The following is a 6,647-nucleotide window of genomic DNA, read 5'->3' as shown; positions in this document are numbered from 1 at the left end:
TTCCTATATGTTAACATGATAAACAATAACATTGGTGTGGGGTTTGGGTTTTTTTTCCCCCTTTTTTTTTGAATACTTGTCATCTGCAGTGCAACTCTTTTTAAACGAAGTATTTCTGATTCATAGGTGTTTAGGCCTCTGTATAGTATGTAGGCCTTTGATCTTTTTTGTTACTACAGACTCACTTTTTTTATACATTTTTCCCCATTTTGTTCAATGCCTACTTCAGTGCTCAATGCACTGAAATCACTAAGTGTTAATGTTAATTTAATTTGGAGGATCTTTTGGAGTGCTATGTAGTTCTCTACCTCCTCATCCTCTGCAACAGATGTTGGCACATAAACTGCAATTATTTTCATTGTTGCAAATGGTCATCGTGAGCACTGCAATATGAGATGACCAGATGTCCCATGAAATGATGTTTATTGTTGCCCTTGGACACATGATAAAACCAACTCTGCCAGCTCCTTTATTTGCCAGGGGAATCTGTGAGCCATCCTTCCATTTAGCTGCAAATTCCCATTGTCTTCTGGTTTTATTTACATGATGATCAGCATTAGTTCTCTGCAATCAGTGATTTACTGAATTTTTTTTTTAAATCAAGGCATGCTATCATTTTAGAGCCAGAAGGGACGTTTTTAGATCATCTAGTCTAAACCTGTCCTTTTACAAACGAAGAAACTAAGGCTGAGAAGTCAGGTGACTCATCTGAGGTCATACAACTAGTTAATGGTAGTGCTGTTTCTAGCATCCAGGTGTCTTTAATACCTAATCTAAAACTCTTTTCACTTTACCATATAGGGTTTTTTTTCCTTTCCTTTTTTTTTCTTTTTTTTGGGGGGAGTCATAAGTTGCCCTCATGTAAGTCCTGGCCAGGTTCTGTCCCAGGCAAAATTACAAAGTGGGCCAAATGTGACTTTGATTCCTTCCCAATTTCCCCTTTCAGTTTAACAGGGCAAATATCACACACACACACACACACACACAGAATCATTGTAGAAAACGGAGAGATTCATATTGTGTAAGGTTGGAAGGGGAGGTTGGACTTAGAGGATTAGAAAAGCTTCCTGTATGAGGTAGCCTTTGAATTGGACCTTAATTGATGGTCAGAAAGTCAGTAGGCAGACATGGGAATAGGCATGGGACTGGGGGTGGGGAAAAGAATTGATATTCCAGGTATAAAAAAGCCTCAGCAAAGGCACAGAGCCAAGGAAGTGTGGAAATGTCTGAGGGACAAGGTGTAGTCAGATAGGCTTGACCATGGAGGAATATGAGAGAAAGATGGAAAAGTAGGAAGGGTAAGGCTAGATTCTAGAGGGGTTTGAAGACCAGGCAAAGGAGTTTGAACTTTCCTTGATATTAAGAAACCATTGAAGGATTATGACAGAAAAATGACATGACTTGAACTCTGTATAAAGAAGGTAAATTGGAAGGAGTGTTAGATCAGGCAACAAGATAATTCTAGAGGCAACAGTAGAAATGCATTGAAAGGAAAAGATTGTGGAGTACTGGGATACAAAAGTGGAGAGAAAGGAGAGTCAAAGATACCATCAAATCATTGGAGACCGGTTTAGAGAAAGAAGCCTGCGAAGACTGAGTTTGAGGTGCAAAACTGTGAGGTGAATTAGAGAGTGGAAAGAGAGAAAGGCCAAGGACAGAGTCTCAGGGGAGAGCTACCTTAACAATAATAGCTAACATTTATTGAGCACTTAAGGTTTACAGCAATCAAAAACTCCTAAATCCCTTTATCAGATCAGAACTTCCTATCATTCAACCTCTGATTATGCCTTGCCTTTTTGACATCTTTTTTTCTTCCTCACCAGGATCTCCAATCCCTGGATCCCTCTGTATTCTCTCAGGCCATCATCCCCTGCTCTATCATTACTTTGTTCCCTTCCTAACCTAGACATTTTGTATCTCTTGCACCCCTGCACTTTTGATGCTCATGCCTTGCCCAATCCCAACCCTGAATGACTCCCACTATCTGCCTCTTCACCTCCTAACTCATGCTGTTGAATGGATCTGGAGGAAATTGTGCAACAGAGCCAACTGGGTTAACTCTAGATTTATGTAATCTAATTTCAACGGCCCTCACTTTAGCAAGACAATCCTTTTAGTCCTCCCTAATTGATCTATTTAACTCTCTGGAAGCCATTCCAAACCTTCTCTTATCTCCTTAAGCCAACCAAACCATTCCCTTTTTTCCCCTTCTCAGTTGAAGCCCTTGAATCATACTTCACCAAAATAAAAAAAAGATGATTCATTTAAGCTTTCTCATTTTCTCCTCTTCTGTGCCCATCTCTGATGAAGTGACTCTTTTTGCCAGGACTCCCAAAGCCTTCTGTCTTCTTTCACAGATTGACTGCATAATCATCCTCCCTGCTTATCTTCTATCTATCTTCTGCTCATGTCCAATCTATTGGTTCCTACTATTTCCAAACATGGCCAAGTTCCTCCCTGAAAAAAAACTTCACTAGGGCTTATTCCCTCAAGCTATCATCCTGTATTTCTCCTTCATTTTATAGCCAAACACCTAAAAAAAATCTACACTAGTTGTTGCACTTTCTCTTCTCTCACTCTCTTCCTAAACCTTTGCGTTTTGGCTCCTGACTTCATCAATCAGTGGAAATCTTTTTCTCTCCAGAGTTATTAATGATCGCTCAATTGCCATATCTAATGGTCTCTTTTCAGTCCTCATTCTTCTTGACCCCTCTGCAGTATTTAGCACTATGGATTACCCTTTCTTCTCATATAGTCTCTCTTCTCTAGGTTTACATTACATTACTCTTTCTTGGTTCTCTTCCTACTCTTTGACTATTCCTTTTAAAATCTCTTTTGTTGGTTTTTCATCTATATGACACGTCCTAAATGTGGATATACCCAAGACTCTGTCCTGGACCCTCTTCTATAGCTCATATTTTATCACTTTATCATCAACTCCTATGGATTTAATTATCATCCCGATGCAGACAACTCCCAGTTCTGTATATCAACCTCTTGTTTCTCTCCTGAGCTCTAGACATGCATCTCCAACTGTCTATTGGATATTTCAAGCTGAATGTATAAAACTGAACTCATTATATTTCTCCTATAATTCCCTGCCACCCCTGCTTCTGAGTTTTTTTTTTTTCAATCATGGGATTCACCATCAGATTCATGACCTTAGGTTGTCTTTGATACTTCTCTCTCCCTCACCTCATATATCTAATCAGTTTCCATATATTGTCATTTATATCTTTGCAATACCTCTTGACTCCATCCTGTTTTCTAACTCATATGGCCACTACCCTAGTTTGGAGCCTTACCATCTTTCATTTAGAGTACTGTAATAGCCTGCTAATTGGTCTTCCTGCCTCCACTCTCACTTTTCCAATCAATCATTCACACAGCTGCTAAAGTGATTTACTTAAAGGACAGGTCTTATCATGTCACTTCTTTACTCAATAAATTCCAATAGATCCTTATTGCCTTATTGTTGTGGTACAATTGTGTCCAACTCTTTGTGACCCCATTTGGGGTTTTCTTTGCAAAGTTGTTGGAGTGATTTGCTATTTCCTTCTCCAACTCACTTTACAGATGAAGAAACTAAGGTAAACAGAGTGAAGTAACTTGCTCAGGGTAATGTGGCTAGTGTCTGAGGTCAGATTTGAACTCAAGAAGATGAGTCTTCCTGACAAATTGGACAAGTTGGTCCTCAAAAATAGCACTCCACCTCCTATCTCTGTGCTATAGAACTGGTTCCCCCTCATGTCTAGAATCCCTAGAGTCAAGTCCCTTGTTTCCTTCAAAATTCTACTCAAGTGTTACTTTCTCCACGAAGCCTTACCTAATCCTTGAATTTGCTAGTGTCCTTCAAAAATATATATCTGGTATTTATCTCATATATATATGTACTTATGTACATATTTTCTCCTCCTTGCTAAGGTTAATTCTTCTGTCTAAGCCCCAGGATCTCCTCTCCTCCACAATCTTACCCCAGGAATCGTCCTTTCTCATGCATCTTCAATCTCATTCTCTCCACTGGCACTTTCCCATCTGCCTATGAACCTGTTCAGGTTTTCTCAGTTTTCAAAAAGATTGCCTTTTATCTCATCCTGCAATTATATTGCATGTATTTTATATTTACTTATCTGTGCACGTGTTGTCCTGTCTTCCCCTTCCTGACACCCCAGAATGTAAGCTCCTTTAGGACAGGGACTGCTTCATTTTTGTCTCTGTATCACCAGCACAGTACTTGGTATAGTACAATTGCTATATAGCAGTTGCTTAATGAATGTCTTTTAACTGATTGATCAATTAGATATAGACAACTTTTTTTCAAAATGAAGTCAAAGAGAAAGATTGGGTGCAAGTGATTTGGATTTAAGTTAGGCAAAGCCTCATTTTCTTCCCTGGAGACATCTGGGTCCAGTGGCATGTATTGTGACATAGATCAGGATGACTGGAGATGGCCTCCACCACTGAGGTAGATTCCCTATGGTGAACTTCTGAGAAGAGCTGCACAGGATGGGTTTTGATTTGCATTGAGTCCCACCTTGATATCATTCCATGTTCATCAAAGTAAGTATTCCTAGCACCTCACACAATGCCTGACATGTTAGTAGATGCCTTATAAATACGTATTCAATTGAATGGAAAACAACTGTGTTGACTCAGAAAGATGCCAACTATTCCTCCTGACTATGGAAGTCCAATTAAATAGAAGAGTGACCACCAAGGTGTCCTTTGTGAAGGGAAGGGGTCTTCTCAAGTGAAAATTGTGTTTTGGTTAAAGCAAAGATGAGAAAGAATTGTTGCTAGAAAAATTTAAGAATGCTAGAGAATTTTTTGAGACTGGAGTGTATGTTCTGAAGGGTTAGAGTGGGAGGAGTATAGATGATCAGAATAGGAATGAGGGTTCAGGAGGATATAAGCATATTTATGCCAGTGTGAAAATGAATAACTAGAATTGGGCAGCCAGTATGGTTGAAGGCATGATGTTGACAATAGAATCTTGTAGAATTGGTAGGTCCCAAAGTTCAAAATAGAATATGGATTGCAATTGTTTCAGAGTTTGTCACTGCCCAGTTATCTTTGGACGAAGTTAATAAAGACTGTGGAAGGGAAGGAGAGGGTATAAGGAGATCAGCTTAGAATCTTGCCTCGAGAAATTCTTAGCCCTTGAGAAATTCTTATTATAAGGAATCTTGGAGCAATGTTAGACATCATAGCTCACTTCGTAAAATGCTTCACAAAAATGTTCATTTCCCTCTTTAATGAACACAAGCCAGTATTTTAAAGGATTGGAATGTCAGATCCTAGAATTTGCAACTGGGAAGTGTCTTAGAAATTATTTAGTCCTTTTTTATGTCCTGGATCCCTTTAACAGGCTGGTCAAATCTATGGACCCCTTTTCAGAATAGTACTTTTAAATGCATAAAATAAAATACCTAAGATTACAAGAAAAATAACATATTAAAATAAACTTATCAAAATGTTTAAAAAAACAAGTGCACAGACCCCAGGTTAAGAACTCTTGGTTGAATCTAATACCTTCACTTTAAAAATAAATAAACTGAGAAGGTCTGGAGATGAGAAATGCCTTGTTTCCAAAGATTATGCAATAAATAGAAAATGGAATAAGGATTGGGATCCAGGGCTTCTGACTTCAAATCTAATGCTCTTTCAGTGACATCATCAGTTCATCATGCTGCTTTCTTAAACATGTCACGAGGGCTTTCTTTTGAAAATTTCATTTGTCTAGTTGGTTAAAAATGCCTTCTGAATTTTGCCAGAAGCTTGGAGCTATTTTTTTTAAAGTACAGAATTTGTTATGGTGCTTCTTTAGAATCTATAGAAACAAAGTCAAATAAATTGGAACTGGCTGTCGCCATCTTTACATTTATTCTGAATTGGAAATTTGGGCTTAGAATGGGTTGGTTGATGATTGTTTGCTCTCCAATTTTTTTGGTTCACACCTGAGTGTAGGCAATTCCCTAGAAAAAAGACTCTCTCTATCAAGTCATATCCAACTGTTTTGCGACTTCTGCTTAGGGCATGGAGAGGTTAAGTCACTTGGCTCAGGGTCGTAAAGCCAGGATGTGTCAGAAGTGGGACTTGAATCTGGCTGTTCTGACTCCAAGGCCAACTCTCTATCTGTTGTGTCAGGCGGCCTATTGGTTCTTAACTCTTAGTTATTAACACTTCAGCTTTCTTTCTCCAAACCTTCAAGCTTAATTATCCATAACAGGTATTGGTGCAAAAGTAAAAAATTGGTAAAGAAAAACCAATATAGGATGCTCTTTCAAGATATCATGTTCTTCAAATGTTTGGGGACCAAGAACCTTTGTCACTGGGGAAGTTCCTTAATTACATTTCCTAGGAACTTCAGTCCCACTTTGAAAGAAGGATAGAAGGGTTGGATAAGAATCAGGCAGGCAATAGACAGAGAGAAACAAGAGAAGGGAGCTGATTGTGCCAAGACCAGGATGTCAAAATGATTGTATGGAGGGGAGAGATGGGGTCTTGGAGCCTGAGAGTATAAAGACTATACAGACAAGATGGCAACACCAAACCCCCCATGCCACCTGAGGCAGAACTTCAGGGAAAGAAACCTGAAGAAGCTGATGACCCCATCTTCCAACAGTTCCCATTGGGTTGTGAGTTTC

The sequence above is a fragment of the Vombatus ursinus genome, unplaced genomic scaffold (assembly GCF_900497805.2).
Source record: "Vombatus ursinus unplaced genomic scaffold, bare-nosed wombat genome assembly UNPS02014801.1, whole genome shotgun sequence".
Lineage (NCBI taxonomy): Eukaryota > Metazoa > Chordata > Mammalia > Diprotodontia > Vombatidae > Vombatus > Vombatus ursinus.
This window is presented reverse-complemented; position numbering follows the sequence as displayed.